The sequence below is a fragment of the Kryptolebias marmoratus genome, linkage group LG10 (genome assembly GCF_001649575.2).
Source record: "Kryptolebias marmoratus isolate JLee-2015 linkage group LG10, ASM164957v2, whole genome shotgun sequence".
Classification (NCBI taxonomy): Eukaryota; Metazoa; Chordata; class Actinopteri; order Cyprinodontiformes; family Rivulidae; genus Kryptolebias; species Kryptolebias marmoratus.
Window position 1 is genome coordinate 13550675 of NC_051439.1, and position 16715 is coordinate 13567389.

The window sequence follows — 16715 nt, forward strand, 5'->3', positions numbered from 1 at the left end:
GTCTGACTTCAGAGAGCCTTTTCTGATCTTAATTAATCCCGCTGCGCTCTCCTTAAACTCACCTATTCAGTCCTTCTATCTTTACATCTCTTTCCTTCTTCTCTCCCGTTCTGCTCTGAAAGGTCTTAACGTGTAGATTATTTTGCCTCAGTCTCTGCTCTTTTTTTTTTTTTTTTTTTTTAACAGTGGTGGGCCGTCAGGGCCAGCAAGGCCTTCTCTGCTGGCCTAACATAACCAAGAATCATCATAATTAGAAGTGATTAAGTGAGCGCCCAACAGATGCTGGTACAGTCACTGCCGTGTCTCCCACTCCATACCACCGGCTCGCCCCCTCCACCCACCTAACNTTTTTTTTTTTTTTTTTTTTACCCTCACATGAGGATGCCAAGGCTGAGATTGAGGGAAACCCAATTTGGGGGCAGAAAGGGGGGATTAGAGCAGCTGTTTAATCTAGGACAGACTTGCACAGTGCCGTGCCACGCAGGCCCACACACCCACCCCTCTATCCCTCCATCAGTCTATCTTGGATGGTCCTTTAAATGTTTAAAACTAATGGATTTGATAAGTGTTTTTTCCCCTCTCTTCCTTCCTAACAGGAGGGCTATAATCCCTCATGGATTTAAATGAAATGTGAAATGTCACAATGCCAGGGACCCTTTTAGAGGTGTGTTTCTGTGTGCATACGTGTTGATTTTTGTGCGCGCGTATGCTTAAATCTCCACTACAGATTTTTTTTTTAATTCCCTGTCCGAGCTGCACATAAACATGTTTGATAAACAGATTAGCACAATGAAAAGCAAAATGTTTTGATCGTTACGGAAGCACACTCAAAACAGATTCCAGGGACACATGTAGACATCGTGACTGTCAGCTTCCAACTTCCTGGAAACTTGACCTTTAACTCTGTGGTCGTTGACAGAAAAGAGTGGAAAACAAACCCTTAATGTGTCTTTGTGACTTTGGCATATTCTGGGGATCCAGTGCCTCAGTCACACACTTTGTTTCTCTTAATGAGGCATATAATTTGCTGTTTGAAGGTCGACTCATCATATCACAGAAGCTTTTTACAACTCAGCTGACAACGTCTGCTGTCTTAGATATGACGGAGGACAGAAAGTGAATGTGTAGGTTTTATGTTCAGAATATAATCTGCCTTTTCTACTCGAAGGGCTGGTTACTGCCTGTCAGCTGACTGGACGATGAGGTTTGACCTGCTCTTACACAGATGGTTTGGTGTCTGAGAAAACTCACTCTGCTCTCTACAGAACTAAATATTTAAAGAAAAAATTTGTTTTTCAAATTCTTGTGCTCTTTTTGGTACTTATATACTTTTAGATCAGTAGCTTCAACATTACAAGTAAATAAAACTGTGAAGTTCTTCCAAATTACATCTTTTTCCTTTTCCTGTTTTTTTTTGTGCTGTTTTTGCAATCTAACCACTTTTGCATACTTTGTGCTATTTTGGCCATCCATATGTCAAAACTTTCAGCTCAATCAGTGGATGGATGCCATGACTTTTTGTTTTTGTCACTTTTATACTTTTCTAAATATTTAACTTTATTTTAAGACATTTTTACCCATAGAAATACATTGAAATCTCTTCAATTCCTTCAAAAACATCGTTCTCTTTGAAATTTGCTTTGGCAAACTTGGTCTATTGTTGTTTTCTTATGCTACGTTTAGCTTATAGCTAGCCTTTTGCTACTTTTAGCTAGAGTTTTGTTATGTGAGCTTACTTTGCTGCTACCATTTTGCTTTTTTTAGCTAGTCTGTTGCTTGTAAGGCTTTTAGCTTATGTTTAGCTACTTTGTTTGTTACTTTTAGGTAGCCTTAGGATACTGCTAGTTTTTAGCTACTCTTTTGCTGTTTTAACTAGACTTGCTCCTTTTAGCTTTCAGCTAGTGTTTTGCTTCTTTTAGCTTAAACAACTCAGTTTCAGCTTTTTCAGCACAGTCATTCAGCCTTCAGCGTTCACACTAGTTTACTTTTTCTTGTTTACCTTTTCTCCTCTCACCCTGTCTCTCCTTAGCCCCTCTGCTCCCCTCTTTCTCTCCTGTTTCTGAGAGTCAGTTGCCCACCCTAAATCAGCAAGCTGCCGAGGATTGTGGGAACCCGTGGAATCGCCGTGACCAGGGGATGCAGGCAGGGAGCCACGGCGACGCTGGAATGTGGGGCGTCTGAGGAGATAAGAGCTGCCAGCCCGAGCCAGGGAGTGAGCAGGGATGCAGCAAGTAGGGGGGAAAGAGGGGGCGACGGAAACAGGGACAGCAGCAAGTCTGTGAATGGTGAGGGGTGATGGAGGGGGGGACAGAAACACAACACGGTAAACAGTCAGAGTGAGACAGAGAAAGAGGGGAGGGGGAGACTTAGGGGGGCACACACTGGAGATGGGAAGCCAGCCTTATTCCTCTTTGCATTTCATTTACATCCTTGGCCGTATCGACCAATCGGATTGGGAGCAAAGCCCAGGGCTTAGGAGGGGAATAAAAAGACAAAATGCCTTTGCTGCTTTCATCCCTCCCTGATAATACCCCTTCTGTTTTTCTTTTCTCCTTTTCTCTCGTCTATAAGTAGATACTGTCCGAAATGCCAGCAGAAAAGCGACACCTCCGCTTGCTGTGGATCTCAGATAGACCGAGCGGGAGCAGGGGCTGAAAAGGCAGCTTTAGTAACTGGGCCTATCTCCACTCCTCTCCCTCTCTCTGGCTGTGGATGGGAGCTCGGAGTGGGGAGAGGAGGAGGGCTCGGGGTGTGTTGGTTCGTGTTCGAGGGGAAGAAAGAATAGAGGGTGTGAGAGGCATGATATACTGAGCTGGCAACAGATTTTGCAGAATCTTACGCTCTGGAAAACTTTGCCTGCAGATCCCTTTTCCAAAGCATGAGAAACCTGTTTCAAGGATGTTTACCAGGTGCCACCCATCTTTGAGGAGGTTTCAGATGACTTCTACTGAACTTACCACATTTTTAGTTAGAGGTATTTTACTAAACTCAGGGGTTTCTAAAACTTCAGCCCGGTTCAGTGAAATGTTTTCCTAAACTAATTAAAGTGGGTAGAATTAGGCCCGTTAAGACTCATCTCAGGTTTTTGTTTGCTGTCACTCTTGAGTTGTGTGTTGTTGCTTTGCTTGTGTTTGTGTATCAGGCTGAGTACGAATGCAGGTTTATTTGCACAGGTGTTGTGTTACTGTTTGGATTAGTTTGCGCCTGTCAAGTGTTTATTCTGCGTTTACGGGACCATGCTATTGTCTTTGTGCTCCCTGTAAAGCTATCGCTGCCGATGTAGGGTCTATTTAAATTAGCGGCCATATTGAATTGGGTTTAATCTAAAAGGTAAAAGTTGGAGAAGCACATCCAATGATTACTTTCTGAGAGTTTCATTAAAATCCATCCTGTAGTTCTTGAGATATTTTGCTAAAGCTACTTACAAACACACATGCAAACAGAGGTAAAACAAACATTACTGCCTTTGGGATCGGATGATAAACAGGAGTCAGATCTGCTTTGTTGTAAAGTTTTGAGACAGAGAGGGTCTGCCTCCTGTCTCTGCCAGACTACAGGACTCTGCGTGGACTCCCTTCACCTTCACAGCATCCTCATCCTACTCCGCCCAAACAGCCGCTCCCTTAGAATAAATCGAACCAAACAATAGAGGCAAATATTGGTGGGATTAGAGGTCAGAAGACTGCGGAACGACACATCTTGTATTTCCAGGATCAATCCTCTTGGGAATTTCTGACACCTTCAGTGGTCTGGTATTCTGTGAGCAATACCTTTACTGTAAGTTTGTTTTAATCTGCCATTTAAAAAAAAAGTAGAATAACGAGTTCTTTACAACCGAATTAATATTATCTGGAAGTTCCTGTTGTTATCTTGTGTACACGCGTTTGTTTATTTGATGCAGCCCCCTCTCCGGAGCAGCATTTCTGTGTATCAAAGACAGCAGTGCAGAGCGTAATTGAAAATGGCTACCGTGGAGAAAGGTCTCTCTCCGCTTTGACTGAGAAGAAGCAGAAAAAGCCTCATTCTCCGCTCTCTTCTTAGATCTATTTAAATAATTGAGAAGTAAACTGACAAATTAGACACCTTTATGGACGCCCTTGGGCTCTCTCCAGGGTCCTCCACTTTTCCTGGTACAAGAGAGCCCCACTAGGCGCAGGATAATATCTGGTATGCTTTGAAAGCGAGGGGGGTGCTGTACTGTAGTGGGCCAGGAGGGGTTTCACCAATCAAGCGGGCCACACTTCCTCCCTCAGGTTCTAATTTTGTGCCACATTAAAGAGCTCGGCCTCCATTTAGGACACAGAGAGACATTTTCATAATTTGCCGGGTCTCTCAGCTAGCTCGAGGTGCCTTCTTGCTCCTTCTCTCACTCTGGATCTGAACGGAAAGCCTGAGGAGGAAGAGGGGGGGAATTCATTCGTCTCCTTTCAACCAACCAGCTTCAGTTCTGCATAATGTTGCTGCTAGGTGTGTGAAGCAGCTAATATTTATCTCTTTAATAACTCCCTATTAGAACTGAATATTGTTTGCTACATAAAGCCGACACTGCTTGCTGTCATCTCGCCGCCTTTCATGCCAGTTTTAGACTACGAACAACTTATCTTGAAAAATTATAGAGTTCTGGTCTTTAGTTTTTTGCCATTTTTGTTTGCTAAGATCAGTTGGCTGTGGCGGCCATCTTGAATCGAGTTAACTCCAAAAGTTAAGTGGTTGTAGTCGTACATCCAGTGATCACTTTCTGACAATTTCAGTAAAATCCCTCCACTGCTTAATGAGATATTTGGCTAACATATTTGGCTAACAGTGCAGACAAATGAACACACGCACAGACAGGCAAAAACCTTGCTCCACCTTTGCCTTTCGGCAGCAGGTGATAATAATATAATCCATGTTTTGTTGATGCATCAGAGCTGTATTTTGCATCTGGAGATGAGTTGAAGACAATATTCAGAATATTATCCGCTTGTATAACCATGCAGCTGTTATGGCCTGATGATAATCTATGTTTTAGTATTTCTATGCTAAGGTTAAAGTTGTGGCATGTCTTTTTGCTGACACCATCCTTTCAGCCTGCATTGATTCATTTGTGATTGGTCACATAATTCACAGTCTCAGGGGGCATTTCATCGCTGACAGACAAGCTAATCTAAAATCCCCCAATTTACAAATGAAAATCCCACCATCCAATTGAGCTAATAGAGGGACTTGAATGGGATAATAAGATGTGGTGTAATACTGTGTAAAAAGCCTGTAATGTTGTGTTGGTGTAAGAGCCCGTGTGACTGGCTGTTTGACTGTTTGCAGTGATTACAGGGGCCTGCGGGCCTGGCGGCGGCTCTGTGGCTGGGACGGGGAGCTTCTCCCTGGGCAAAGGAGATACGCCTGTCTGCCCCTTTCTGCTGGAGCTACGAGGATGTCAGGAGGGAGAGCGGCTCCCTGCGAGCTCTTGGGTTCCCCCGCCGTCGCCGGTCTTGCAGGGTCTCTGCTGTTGCAGTGCTTGCAGATGTGCACAAACAAGGGAGGATTAAAGCACAACGAATCTAAACAGACAAATGGAATTAGAGTGATGGGTGTCGGTGGGCTGGTTCACAGTGATAAACATAATGATGCTCTGTGTGTGTGTGAGTGTGTCTGGGGGATTATCAGTGATTAGGTGTGTGGTGTGTATGGCTGGGTGACTGTTTCTGGGTGTCTTTGTGTGTTTGCCTATCTGTCTGTGTTTTTGTAATTATGTGTCTGCATATGTACTCTGTTTCTAGTTTATGCATGTGTGATAAATGAGTTGTTCCATATGGCCTCACAAAAATAACTCTGCATGTTTGTGTGTGTACGTATATATATATATATATATATATATATATATATATATATATATATATATATATATATATATATATGGTCCCGTTTGGCTGCCTGTGCCTTGTGAGCATCAAAACCCCTCACCTAATATTGACCTGGAATATGAGGGTGAAAACTCATCTCGAAGAGTGCTCTGCTGGTTTTTGTGCAGATGTGTTGTTTTCCTGTGCCAGGGCCCACAAGTGTTTATGTGCTGAGGAGGTCAGGCTTGTGGAGGAACCAGCGGGGGGCCGGTAATCAACAGTCTGGGGCTTCCCAGCAGAAGGCTACGGGATTAGGGCTAAAACCCTGTCCTGCCAGATGGGCACAGCACATCCCCAACATCACACACAAGCACCTTCAGGACACGTCTCAGTCTGCCTCTTCCTCCTATGGACATTCAGGGATGGAAACCAGAGGTTAATTGAAGCATGCTGACATGATCACAAAGATTTTAGGTACTTTTGATTATTGAATTACAGTTGTGGATTTGTTACACTACCTTCAGATTGAAGGGATGCATATCACCAGCTGCCTTTCTTGCCAGAGTTTTTAACTAAGATTATCTTATGATGAGAATTAATGCCATTTTGGTCAAACATGGGAAATAACATTATGCTCAATATCACTAGATGTCACACCCTGAGGATGGGTGACGAATGACTCCCAGCTACTACCACACAAAATTTCAGCTCAGTAACTGTAAAACTGACTGATTTATTGCAAGTTTTGTGTTTGCTAAAGTCAATTAGTTGTGACAGTCATCTAGATTTGGACCAACTCCAAAACGGAATCAGTTGTAGACGTACAGCTGATGGTTCCTTTCTGCAAGTTTCATTTCAGTGGTTCTTGAGACATTTTGGTAACAGAAAGGCACGCAGAAAATGGGCAAAAGCACAACTGCACCCCCTCTGGGTTTTGATGGCGGGCGATAATGACATTCAGAACAAGTGTAATGAATATATCGCTCATCATCTAGCTGAGGAACTGACAGAAAAGCAGCTGTGCTGATTTCCTCTTCAAAGTGCCAGGTGGTGGACAGTGTGGCCAGTCAGCAGGTTGGGGGATATCAGAAATGAGGTTGTTTTGATGTGCTGTATGTCAGAGCCACAGGCTACACTGAAATGATAAAGTGTACGTGTGAGGGAACGACTGCAGACTGGTGGCTCGGGCACCAGCAGTAGGTTGATTGCTTCCTGCTTGGCTTTTATCACACATAACATGCACTAAATAGCATCAGTAGGGTTAAGTATAATCACTTGACTTTTGATTTTTTTTCCTTATATATTCATCTAATCTTTAATCCTTTTCTTCAAATTAATTGTTTTATTTCCTTTTAACTTGTCAACATCCTTGCAAATAGTCAACAGAAACTGTGGGTTATCCAAATCCAAGCATGCGGCAAGTAAACATTTCCATCCTTACAGTCTGGTTTCAGGTCTGAATAAATATAATTTTAACAGTGTGCACATGTTAGAGTGAAGTATTTTGTAGCGTTGACCCTGCTGTGGAATCCCAGCCCACCTGGATCTGTTTTCCAGTACTTCCCCACCATGACTTAGAAAATCATTTCTGCATTACTAGAAAGCAGATTACACGAGACAAGTGTACAAACAAATAAAAGATTACAGGCTGTGAACATGTTTCAGTCTAATGCCCTTTCAACATGCAGTGCTCAGCACAATGCCTTCCTCTCCCCAAGCTAAATTTGGATTTTCCCTCTTATTTGAAGGCCTGCTGGCCAGCTACGTCTTCCACCAAGAGCACAACCTCTGTAATGAGAGTGTTCCACACCAACGGCCTGTCTCCTCTGCTGTATTAGTTAGGCTTTGGAGTTCAAGTGACTACGGGGTTTAAACACAGATTCTTTTTTTTTTTTGAAGGGGGGGGGGGGGGGGAAAGACTTGCTGTTGTTCTTGAAAAGCTGTGTTTATCCAGGATTAGAGACACCAACATGTTAATAATTGTTTCTCACAGAACTGCAAAGAAGCACTTTCCTGTAATCCCCTAATCAGGCATTACACCTCTGAGCGAAGCCACAACGCAGGCGCGTGGTGTCTGTGACGCAGCACGCCTCCAATGTGTGATACACGCACATCGCCAGCGCCACACCCACAATGTACAACATCAACTCTATTCTGCTCCTTTGAATTGGTTTTCCTGCAACAATTTGGATCAGTAGTTTTTGTTTTCCTCTGTTGTAATGTTTTAAATGATGCATCTCTGAATGTACTTGTCATTTGTCTTTTATTTATCCAATGTAAAAAGGGTGGTGTTTTAAAATGTAACTAAACTTTGTGCAAAAAGTAAGGAAATTGGTGTTTGGTTGATTATTACTTTGTTGCAAGAATGCTTCCTGGCAATAAATCTTATACCATTGGAACGCCTGTTTATTTTGCTTCAATGGAGCCACATTTCTTTGGAAAATGTATTTTGAGCAGCAGAGTTGAGTATGTGGGTTGCGCCCATGAAAAACTTGCCAAATCTTCTCTGCCAAATGGCTTATTGTGCTACTGACTCTTAGTTTGGTGGATGATTGAAGTCTGGAGATACAAGACACATTGGCAATTTAACAATTTATTCATTTAACAAACAGGGGCCTCAGTAGCACAAGGAAGAACCATACAAAGCCAAAACAACTTGGCACCTCCTCCTCATGCTGCTCACTGCTGTGGAACCGACCCATTCTCAGCTAGCATTTGTCACAAGTCAGCCAATGGGGTTTTGTCGTGTTAGAAATTTGAGATTGCCACTGGTTGCTCACAGGTGCTGATAATCAGGTCCCAATCAGGCACCTGATTGGACACCAGAAGCTCAAAACAAGCAAAATAATCTATTTGACATTGGCAGAGAAGATTTGCCAAGCTGATCGTGGTCTTGTGTATAACTAAGCTGAAGCTGACAAATTAGCTCAAATTTCTTTAAACTGATTAGCATAAATGTTTAGCTGCCTCATTTGGGAGCTACAGAAGGAAAGGTGAAACCACCCCCACCCTATGCCATGTTTCAGTCTTTTCCATTTCTTAGTCAGCTTTTTTTATTTTCTTATTATTTAAATTCTTGTTTTATTGTTTGATTTGTGTGTGTGTGTTCATTGTCAGGCCTGAATGTTTGCTTGTTGTCTCCGCGCCCCGTCTCCTCCTCGGAGCGCCCGGTTGGAGAGTGCGGTGAGGCGATCTGCAGGGATTAACCTGGGGAATTTAATTAGTGAAGCTGTCGTCTCTGTTCCTAACATTTCAATCTCGCCGGGCTGGTCGGCGGTGCTGGACCTGGACCTGAGATGGCTGTCGGCTCGGGAGGGAGGAGGCGGGAGGGTCGCATGTAGACTTCAGAGGCAAGACACGTGTTTAACAAACAGATTAGTCCTGGTGGAGTGTGATGGAGAGGCAGATATATAGCCTAACCACACCTTAAAATGACTTTTAACCTTAGAGTTTTTAAAATGCAACTATAAGCAGCTGTCTTTTTTTTACATTGATTCTTTTGTCTATTGGTGCTAAAATAGAAAAAATATCAAAGCAACACATTTTGTTTTGACATTATGGACCTTAAATTTGAATAAAATCATGGTTATTGGTTAGAAATTGACCAAATGTTTGGATTTGCCTGTGCAGCTAGAATCATTGATGTGCATTTTTTGATAGAATCAATGCTATAATTATTTTGTGAAATGCATTTTGAAGTAAACATTTGACATTGTAGATCTAAAATTAGTGGATTTAAATTCCATTTTAGGGACAAATAGTAAGATTATTTGGTATTTTGTTCTGATTAGTATTATTTGTGCACCCTGAGTTGTTGGCCCAGAGGTGATGTTGAGGAACACTATTGTTGAGTAACCAGGATGAGCTTGGAGTAATCACAATTCAATCTAAAGCCACACTATTGCATTGTAATCCTGATGCTAAACTCCCCATTACCCCATCTGGGACCCAACGACAGCCCACCCTCCACCTGTCCCCCCAAAACACACACAGCCATTCAGATCAACTGTGGCAGTGTGTCCTGGTGCCTGGAGGGAGGGAGAGAGAGGGGAGGAGGAGGGGAGGAGGGGGGGAGGAATCATGTCCAGCAAATTAAAAAAGCTGCTGCAGGAATGTCGCCAAGTCCCACAGGAGCGAGCAGCACCCGTCCCTCTTCCAGGGCTGACCCGCTGGTCAGCAGTGAATCCCCTGTTTGTATTCCACACGCACACCGGGCCCCGGGGAGCGCTCCTGTGGGACTGCTGATAATTTAAGTCAAACACGATGTCCCTGCTTGTTTGACACCCATTTAGAGCTTTTCAATCACATGTGTTTGCTGCAGTCCATTAGAGTGGGATCCGTGTCACACGCTTTCAGAGAACTAATCAATTTTATTTGATAGAGTTCCTTGTGTCAAAACATTTCTTTTTCTTTGAATGATACAGCCTGATAATTCACTGTAGGTTGGAGGTTTTTGGCTATGATAAAGATTTATATATTTTTTATTATGTTTTTTATAAAAGTAGGTTTGAGGACTTTGCTCCCCACCCCCACTGTGCCTCCCCTTCATGCCCCCCTCCCTTGTTGTGGGCTGACTAGTGTCAGTGTGCCACTAATTAAATACTCTTAAAGAGCTATGGAGCATACTCATTAATGAACTGTAGCATCCTGACTGTCCAAGGAGGGAGTGAAGTGGGGAGGGGTTAGTTCAGATTGCTGGCTGCATGGCTCACAGTTTAACTGGTGTTGAAAAAACTCAACTATATTCTTAATTATTTATACAACACTATTTAGCAAGTGAGGTTCTATATTTTTATCTGTTGTTGATTTCTATGAACTGTCATGTAAGCTGTGGTTATATCTGCCCTATACAATAAGGGCTATAACAACAATAACACACCCACAAAAAAAATCTACCAGCTGCCCCCTTCTTGCCATTTGTTTATTCCATTTTTATGGAAATGCAAAACAAAACAAATGGCCATGTTTGTCCTTATGAAAGTAGGCCAAACAACCGCTGACAAACAAGAGGGGGAGTTGTAGGTCAGGGCGCCACAAGCCATGTGTAACCGTGCCTGTTGAGAGAGCATGTCACGCTGTAGTAAGCCACAATAACACACAATAACATACAGACGCTCCTGCCAGAATGATGTAACACCGTCTAGACTAAACAAAAGCACATTCAGGAATATCTGTGATAAAGAATCTCACATAAAAAATTCCAAAGCAGCTTTTATCAGACAAATATATATTTTTTAATTTTATGTAAATTATGAACAGATGTAAGGATTTCATGCATGACAACAATACTGACTGACCGTACAATGGTCATAGAAATTCTAACTCAGACTCTTCAAGCTTTATTTAGCACTTTAAGTGGTAAAGTGTGTGTTGAAACTCAAATGCAGCATATCGCCGCAAACACTTCACATCAGGTGTCAAGAACAGTGGTTGTATGGTGAAGATTTGGGCTGGTGTTGCAGTGACTGAGTCAAACTGTCTGCACACCAAAGTGTCCCAAAGTCAAATGTGAGGTTAACTGTTTCCTAAAAGTGCTTCTAAAAGCTGCAGAATCTGAAACTTATTACACACTTTTGAATTTTGGCTTAGTTGTAGTGGAATAAGAAGTTACATCATGTGCAATGTCAACATATAAGTGCTTCTTTTGTCCTGATACATAAAACGCTGAAGATGAAAAACTGTTACCATGACTCCATGTGCTCTTACTGTTTTGTTTTTGAGGAAGTGATGAAGCATTTTTGTTTACATTTGTCTCAAGTTATGTTAAATACTTTTGGGATCACAAATTGTTGAAGTTTTCTTACAGGCTCTTCATTTCCTACAGCTGCAGCTGGTTGGTGAGGGTCATGAGTCGCCATCTTTGCGCCCTGCCACAGCTTGAATCATGTGTTATGTTACTTCATTTTTCCTTGTTGACCTTCAGGTCAATCCTCGTGGCTCAACTTGACCTGGCCTCAGTGACCCCCCTGAACCTGAGCCCAGACCCTCACAGCGTTAATGTGGTGTTCTTTACTGGAGTTCATAAACCACCGCAGCACATTAACCATGGACCTGCTGGGACCTGCTGATCTAACTGTAGCAGTCACTTGTAGTTTTACTTTTTAAGAGCTCAGTTTTATTGATGTATGAAGACGGTTGAATGTTTTTGTTTAAATTTTTGTGTTTGTTTGTTAACAGTTTTCATAACATGTTCAAGAATCGCCACATTGACAAAGAAATCATTTAAGCCTTAACGTGGATTTGACCTGTTTTAAAAATATGAAATCATTTATCATGCATAAACAACCCCCTTCTTTTATCACAGCTTGACTTCATCACTGTAATATGAAGTCTGGATGCAATATTTTGATTGTTGTGAAATCTTTCATAGAGCTTTGTGTCATGTATTTTGGCTGAGGAGCTGATGCTTGTTAAAATTAAAGTTTTTTTTCATAATTGTTTGAAAGGAAATAGCAGAGCATCTAGGTAGTATCTCACTGAGCTGCGATTGTTGATGACTAGTTGGTGAATGGCATTCATGAGGAAGTCTCCATGATGTCTCAAAGTTTTATCACAAACTGTCTCAAGAGCTCTATAGCTATTCCACAAATTTATGTGCACTGCCTAATGTGTATGTGAGCTGTGCACACAAACACAGGCTGTGATTTTCAAAAACTGACCACTCAAAACTCAGCCACGTGGCTCGATGGTTGCAGACATTCAGAGTTCAGTGAGCCCCACATAAAAAGTTCTCAACGATTTTATGGCTTTTGTTGAAATTATAATCTCAGTTGTTCTCTATAAGGTGGTCTCTGTCAGTCCTAAATACTGAATGTTAAAAGATATTATTTTTCATGTATCTTAGGAAACTGGTGAAGATTATGAATGAATAGAATACACGCATTAATAGACCCATGTGAGTGCAACCGGCAGCAGAAGCTGACCTGTTCTATTTCTACTCTGTATTCAAGTGGACCTCATTTAATTATAAAACATGCAACAGTTTTTAAGTAAGCACCCTCCACCTCTCACACATGCATCACACTCTTTGTGTTCAACCCTCTCGTCTGGCACAATACCTCAGGTTAGAGCCTCACACACAACAGATGCCCCCTGACGCTCATACGCATAAAGCGGGCACGTGATGGACAGCCTGGGGTCCAGAGGCCTGCCAGCCTCATGGCATTGTGTTCCCCCCCGGGCAGGCAGCCGGCCTCTCTAAGTACCCTTTTGTTTTGGTTTGAGGGTAACAAAGCAGTGGCCAAGCCGCCGGTGTGGCACGCGCACTTCCCCCTGGTCTGTGACCCAAACAGGTGGATAGGAGGGAAGGGTTGGTGGCGGCGGGTGGACCAGGAAGGGGGAGGGGGGGCTGCATCTGTCCTCAACGACATCCCGGGTCAGCCCATATGCTCCCAGGGGAGAGGGGAACAGCATGCAGCTAACCAGACTAACTCAGAGGGGAACAGAGATGTGATTAATATGATAAAATGGTCAGTGAAGGATTTTAAAACTGTTAAATTAGCTGTATGAGAGGGGAAAAAAGATTTGAGAAGAGGATTTTACTTTGAATAAAAGCTTCTCAACCCAAGTTAAGTGTTTGGGCGACAAAATGAGACACAGTTCTGTCAGATCGACCCAGCAGCATCATGTCTGCAACACACAACTGTCACTGTTTGTTCATGCAGATGGCTCAGTTTTAATCTGGCTCTTATTGAGTCACAAACTGGGCCCTTTCTTACTGAGTGTCCATGTCTCAGTGTTGATCTGAGCAAAAAAAATAAATTAGTGGTTTAAAAATGATCAATATTGATTGAATGTGCATCTGTGTTGTGTGATTATTAAAACAGACAGAACCTTGAGTTGTTTTTAACACGAACCACCCTGAAACACTGAAGCTCATCTGTTTGAAAACTGCATGAAGTTGAAATGAAGACAAGGATTGTCTGAATTAAACTAGTTCAAGATTTAGATGAAAGAAATTTCACAAATTAACTTTTTTTTTTTTTTTAAAGTCTGAATGAGTATGTGGGTTGCACCCATGATAAACTTGCCAAATCTTCTCTGCCAGAGCCAAACAGCTTATTTTTCTATTGACTCTTGTTTCAATGGCAATCAAATATTTCTACAGTCTGGGATCAAACTTTATCCTCCAAGATGACAATGCTCGCCCCCACAGATTGGGGTTTATCAGAGACTATTTGGGGGTGGAGAGGATGAAATGACCTGCCTGCAGTCCTTACCTGAACCACATTAAACACCTGTGGGATCAGCTTACAATGTGCTGTTTGTTCCACGGTGACCAACACAACCACATTAGTCGACTTGTGACAAATGCTGGTTGACAAATAGGATTTTATTACACTTCTGTGTAACCAAACTGGTGAGCAGCATGAGGAGGAGCAAGGCTGTTGTTGCTGTATGTGGTTCTTCCACATGCTACTGAGGCCTCTGTTTGTTAAATGAATAAACTGTTGAATTGCCAATATGTCTTGTTTCTTCAGACCTCAATCATCCAATCCTATAAATGACACCAAACAAGAGTCAGTAGCAGAATAAGCTGTTTGGCAGAGAAGATTTAGCAAGTTTTTTTTTTTTTTTTTATGTGAGCCCTTCAGCTCTGCTGCTCAAGACAAATGCATTGTCTCAACAAATGTGGTTCCGTTTAAGGGGAAATAAAAAGGCTTTCCAGTGGTATAAGATTTATTGCCAAGAATCATTGTTACAACAAAGAAATAATCAACCAAATCAACACATTTTCTTACTTTTTGTGCTCAGTATATTTTAAAAAAAACACAATTCCTGAAGAGTTCATTAGATTTTGACTCTGGAAAGTTGGGAAAATATAAATTTTCCCTAAATCAGGTCAGTCTCTGAACTTTTCTCTTGTAAGGTTTAAATATACCCCACTCAGAGCTGAGTTTAGGGTTTTGTTAGACTTTTTTCCCTACCTTTTTAAAAAAAAAATTATTTTTTTATTTGCCTATTCATTTATTTATTGAGTTTCATTTTTTTCATCTTGGTAAGTTCCTGTTTCACTTAAGAATTTGCTCATTCAGTGGGAGAAAACAAGTCTAGAACCTGTTTATCTAGTTTTAGATTTAATCTGACTGTTGGTAATGTGTTAACTGACCCTTTTGTGTGATTTCAGATGTAACAGAAAAAAAAAATCTATATCTATCAGCTATTATCACTTCAGGATGACATTCTTGAACATTTAGGTGAACCAAAGAATCTGCAGTGAGACATTAAAGTTCAGCAGCTGGGAGGAAACAGGCTCAGTCGTGTGAATGTGGCGCACCAAGAAGTTAAAGTCTGTTTTGAAGACGGCTGCTTTCATGTATTCAAGGCACGCTGCTGGATAAAAGCGTACACTTGCTGGCCTTGAATTCAGAGGGCTTAGCTTTTTGTGCGATGACACCCCTGAAACAGTTCATTGATGTATAACACTCAATGAAATATTGAAATAAGCAAAGAATAAATTCTGCCTCTGGGGCTGATTTGCTTTTTCTTCATCTCTGCGCGCTAACTGTCATCCATCTGATAGAGAGCTGTGGGGAGGTAATGAACAATTAATATCTTACCTGCTGTAGATAGCTCTTTGAACAGCCTTTAAGACAACTATTTAAAAAAACTGTGTCCATTACAGTAATGTTAATTCATTATATTGACTGTTTGGGTTAACATGTTTTCCTTTACTGAGGCTCAACATGTCGTTAACCAGAAACAAGCTTCATATGCTTGAAGCTAAATGCATCCAATTTAAAATATTCATCCGTCAAAACTGTATGTGTGACCTCCTGGACTCTAGCTGCATTAATGACCATTAGACATCACTTAGAGGTGATTAAAAATTTCAGCATTTTTACCGTGCTGCAGGCAGTGGGGCACAGACTCATGCATAATCCAATATGAAAATCCGTCTCATAAAGAGAGTTTTAAACATTGCAGGGCAAACATTTAACCTGCAGATTTAAATGACATCATGTTACAGAGTTTAAGAACAATTTAAATAGTCCAAAAATCTAGTTTTTGTATTTTATATTTTCTTAACTTCTATATGCCAAAATCAACTTTTTTGATTTTTCAGAAGCGCCCTTTAAATGGACTGCATATCTAGCTGAGCTTTCACTAACTAGGTATTAACTCAACCCATAATGTTTTTTAACATATGCTGAGGTCTGTTAATCTTCTTATGGGTTTGAATTTTTCCCTCTCTCCATCTCTGAATAGCTTAACAAAATTGCTCCAGTAATGGATGGTTATATCCTCATCCATCGCCCTCCTCCCTCCAACTATAACTTGAAATAGGCCATCAAGTGGCTAATGAACTGATAAGCCCTCTGTGTCCTGTGGGGCTTATGAACATCATAAGCCAAATGTTTGGGCATATTTGGTGAGACATTTTTTTTAAAAGAGCAGTAATGTGGCCAAAGGACCCTGTTGCTGCAGCTAGCACGCTATGAAAATGCCTCTTTTATGTGCATGGTTTTGCCACAGGTTGTAATAAATCTTGACAGGTTCTGAAAGATATGTTAAAGTAATTTGTGTATATATATATTTTTTAGAATATATCATAACTTGTGTGACTGTGTGGCCCTGTGCTTCAAGCTGCTGGTATCATTATCAGTCCTGGATCTGTGTAAATCCATGGATTTGTGTGAGAAATTAAAATAACATGCTTTTTACTGCGCTTACTTCAAATCTCTCTTTAAAAAAAAAAATCTAAATCTGTTATTATGTAGGTTTCACAAAACCCTTTTAATTTAATCTTTGACAAGATTATCAAATTCATTGATGATGTCACAAATTTAAATAATTTAAAAAATGCAGACTATAAGCCTGGATAAACACTTTCAAGGGAATACTACAGGATTAGCTTAAAATCGTATTTATTTTTTATTATTTTTTCATACT